Genomic DNA, 4,797 nt, shown 5'->3' on the forward strand with positions numbered 1-4,797 from the left:
AAACAAAAGGCAGCTGCCAGTTTGAGTGAACATCTCTCTCTCTCGCTCACTCTTTTGCCTCTTGCTCTTGGAGCTGATGCAAAACCACTTCACAGACTGGGTGGCAGGCACTGATGCAAGGGGGGTTTGCTGCCCTTGGGATGCTTGAGCATGCAGTGCCTCTGAGGCTTGCTGCCAGAGCTCAGAGCTGTGTTCAAGCCCTTGAACCTGGCTCAGCAGTAGCCAAGAGATGGGCAGCTGTTGCTCTGCCAGCACACCAGCTCAAGCTATCTCCGTTGCAGCAATTGCCCATTTCACAGGATTTGATTAGGCTGCTTTTGGCAAAGGTGACGGTTTATTAAATACCATTTTGGCCTTCTGCTCCAAGATGTGTAATCAAACACAGGGATCTTCTTGCTCCAAACCAGTGGTATTCCTACATCTGCTGAAAAAAGCCCAAAAGAAGCAAGATTGAGCTGAAACAGCATTTGGAAGGAGAAATTTTCCTGTGTCAAATTAAAGTAACATGGGGAGAAAGTGGGATGAGATGCCAGGACCTAGACTCTCAGGGCAGCTGCGGGCCTTAGATGCTGCAGTTCTTTGGCCAGTGGTTCTGTGCAGAGTGAAAAGCTGCTCTGTGTGTGAGAGTGCCTCCAAAACTCACCCAGGATCCTTATCCCTTGGCTCCTCTTATGACTCTATAACTCTGTGTTCTAGGAGGCTCTGGAGACCATCAGAGGGGCCAGTTCAGCTGTTTTTTCCCGAGCTGGAAAGTATGGAAGAGATGTTTTTGCTTTTCTTAGGGAGCCTTTACCCTCAGCTATAATGAGAACTTGCTTTGGGAAAACAAGTTGAACTCTTGACTGCTGTAAATAGCCATGGGCTGGGTCACGCCTCTGAGAAGGGACTGTGTCCTGCTGGGAGAGGGGCAGGAATTAACTGAAGTTTGCTGGAGCTGCAGTCACTGGCATGTCCTCTGTGTTTCCTTACCTCTCTGGGCTGTGGTGAAGGGACTGGGGAAGAGGGTGAGGAGCAACAGGCAGGGAGGTTGAAAGAAATCAAGCAAGACTCCGAACTATGGCGTAAAATGAAAAAGCCAAGTAAATGCAAGCCTCAGTTCCAATCAGGAAAGTTAGGAAATGAGATCTGAAACACTCTGCTGGGAGTCTGGTGTGTGCTGAAGAAGCATACTGAAATAAATTCTCATGCAAGCTGTATCACTGTGATCGTCAGAGAAACTGAGCCCTCACTCCTTTCCTTTGTGACAATTTTCTTTCAGACAGCTTCTGCTTTTTTTGTTGCATGGCTTTTATTTTATTTATTTATTTTTTTTTCATAATAGAAATGGGTATTCTCACGTCACTCATTGTAAGCTCTTCTGTGGAAATTATGGCAATATGGGCTTGTTCAGAGGGACAGTTTGGAAAGGTCCTGGTTTGTCTGATTTGTCTGACATTGTTTTCTTAAAGCACAGAGAAAAGTCAGGAAAAGAAGCTGCAGAGGACAGGCCTGGAGTCCCTGAGGAGATGTCAGGGCAGGTGAGAAATCACAAGTGCAGGTGAGAAGCTTGTGCTTTTTGTAAGTGAAGAGCAAGCTATACTTGCCAAAAGAAGATGATTTCCTCTAGATTAAGCAGGATTGCAAATAAACAAACAATGAAAGTATATGGCCATGAGCAAAAGAGGGTATCTGGCACTGTTTTGTGTGCTGACTTGCCTCTCAGATAGGCAGGTAGGCTCTGCAGGAAAACAGGAAACACTTCCACCTGAGCCATTATAATCCCCCTCACCAGAGCTCCTGGATGAGTGCAAAGGTTTTCTCTGCTTCCAAAACTATGCAGAAAGTAGAGTTTATGGAAATATTTCCAGTTTGATTTATATGAGACACCCGCTAGTAAGTGGATTGTGAAGAAGCAGCAGCATAAATGAACAGCTGGATGCTTTCAGGCTGCACCGTGGCCCCATGATCTTGTGCTCTGATATGCCACAGTTGTGCTGCGAGACCGCCAGAGTCCCACTGCCAGGAACTCTGTGGCTGTGACAGGACATGGGGCAATGGCTGCCCTATTCCACTCCTTGGCTGTACCACAGGTGAAACATGGTCCTGCTCTGAAAACTGGGTATTTATTTTAACTCCTGCAGCACTGATGAGATAACACAGCTGTGACAAAGAAGGATTGAGACAAATCCTTTCCCTTTGCCACCATCTGCATTGGCAAGCCAGGACTGACAGCTGGGCCAAATCCTGCTCCTGAATGTCCATCCTTTGCCACTGCTTTGGCTTCTCTTCTCTGCCAGCTAAGGAGCTTTTCCTGATTTCCCTTTAGGGAGCCCTGTTTAGCAGCAATCTTGAGTGCTCTCTACATTTCCCCCATGCTGCAGGGTCAGGATTCTGCTGAGGGCTCCTGTCCCCCTGCCCTGGGTGCAGCTTCCTTCTCCAACTCAAACTACACTGCTGAAGTAGCCTGCCCCTTTGCTTAAGTGATAATAACCCTTACAAAAGGATTCTAAAACATCTTCATAAAAGACAGAAAAAAAACCCTCCTCCTTCTTTCTTCTAAACTTTCCACTCAGATTTTCTGTAAGCCTGCCTTGGTCTATCTTGACTCCAGTCTCTGTCGAACCAATCCCTCCTTGCTGATGGATGGGAGCTCCCTCACTCACAAGGCAGCAGCAGGGAGGAAACATGCTGTGCTCTGCTGTGGGTCTCTGTCTGGGACACCTCAGCTCTTGCACCTCTGCCTCACCATCACTCTGGTTTCGCTTCCAAGACCCTCTGCCCCAGGTGCTTCACAAAAACACCTCCCTGGCCCCTTCTTTCTTCTTGTCCCCTCTCTGCCTGCTAACCTGCTGCCTGCCTCTCTCCCCAGGCTGGGGTTTCACCCTTTATCCTCCCAGTGCTCACTCTGTCACCTTGGGCACACTGGCACAGGCAAAGAGCAGCCACAGGCCCCTGAACAAGGCTGGTTCATTCTGTGGCAATCATCTCAGGGCTGATCTCAGGGATCAGGAGGATCTGAGAGATGATCTCACAAACGGTGGGAGAGTTGTGGCCATGGCAAATTGGGGTGGACGCAGATCCTGGAAGAATTCACCTTGCTCCTCCTGCCTGGACCTCTGCACATCCTGGTGAGAGACACTGCTGAAAAACTGAGAATCAAGGCTACCTTCCTCCTCCTCCTTCTGACATCCCTTGCTCAGTGAGAAAGTAGCTTATGTATGACTGACTGCCCCTGCGAAAAGGAGAGAAAATCACTCACTGCATTCAGACGGAGTGACAATGAGGATGAATCGGACTTCCACCTCCTAAAACAATTCCATAGTCTTTCCCTCACCAAGATATCAACCAAGAAAATATATTTCTTCTTCCACAACCCCTCACTTGCCACTTCTTCAGCTGCAGCTAAGGTGTACCTGGCAACACAGAAAGAGCCTTTGCTGAAGCCCATCCCGGGGGATGTTTTCCAGTGGTAATTTGCCAAGCAAGGACATGAGGTTTCATTGCAGAGTCTCACATCACCCTCCTGCCCCCTCTCATGTTCCCAGGCTACTGGGGTGATGCAGGTACTTGGGACCTGCTCTTTGCTATGCCCTGAGCACTGAGGAGATCAGCAGATCATGCTGCTCACATCCTGAGATGCCCTCTGCCACCCAGACCCAAAGAGCCACTTTCTAGGGACTCAGCCTGGGGCTCAATATGAAGTTTTGAGGCCAGATCCTCTGTACCAGCAATATCAACTCTGCTACCTTACCCTTTTGTGTTTTCAGCTTTTAACTAAAGCAAGTTGGGGGCAGACCTTAAATTCACTTTTGATCTCAGGGAGAGGGATTGGAGATGATTACGAGCTATGAATACCCCAAAACACTGGAGAAGACAACAGAAAATGCCAATTACCTCAATGCTGGAGGAAATACAGACTGTCTGTATTGACAGTGGGACTGACAGCAGCCAGCCATGAAATCCAGGCAATCCCAAGCCCTCCTGCCCCACAGTAATGCCCCTTCCAGAGACTGGGGTGGATGATGGTCTGGGTTGTGCAGCTGGGTAAAGCCCAGGTACACAGTGAGGTGTGAAAACCTTGCTTGAAAGACAACAAGAGCAGACACAGAGGAGGGCACTTGGGAGCCCTGAGTTATGGGGGTCTGGATCACACAACTAGGGCAGGTTCACTTCTGAAAGGTCCCAGCAATGGGCACCTTTCCTGGGGGTGTAGAGTTTACGGCGACAACAGGCTGCTACTCAAATGCTCTGCAGTGGGCTGTGAGGACACAGAGCTGGAGCAGAGTAACAGTGAAGAAACCAAGTCTCAGCCATCTGTAAATCTCATCAAACCATGGAAATCCCCTCTTTTTCTCCAGTAAAAGGCTCTCTTGTGTGGGGAAGAGGAAGGCTGAGCTGTTGATCTCAGTGTTGAGGCATCCCTTTTAAGATTCCCTACAACATCCCATTTCTCATCTCTGCCCCCAGACCTGCCTGCCTCCTGGAAATGCACTGGCAAGGTTGAATTTCGAGAGCTGTCTTGTGGCTCTCACTTGCATGTCATCCCTCAAAAAGAAAGCAGGAGCTGGGGGGATGTTGAGGGCTAGGATGCAAACAGCCTGTGCATTCCTGGTGGTTAATGGGTGGTCAAAGTTTGCTCTCCCTGAGCTGGGCTCTTGCTCTGCCAAGTCCAGAGCCCTGCCTGGCACGGCCTGACCTCTCCGCGATTCCAGCCTCGATACTCGGCATCTGACCTCTGGATTTTTCTTTAAGAAGATAATAGTGGGGGGAGAAAGAAACCCCCACAAAGCCCCCTATAAAAAGCCAAACTTCCCAAGC

The sequence above is a fragment of the Corvus brachyrhynchos genome, unplaced genomic scaffold (assembly GCF_000691975.1).
Source record: "Corvus brachyrhynchos isolate BGI_N302 unplaced genomic scaffold, ASM69197v1 scaffold34, whole genome shotgun sequence".
NCBI classification, from domain to species: Eukaryota; Metazoa; Chordata; class Aves; order Passeriformes; family Corvidae; genus Corvus; species Corvus brachyrhynchos.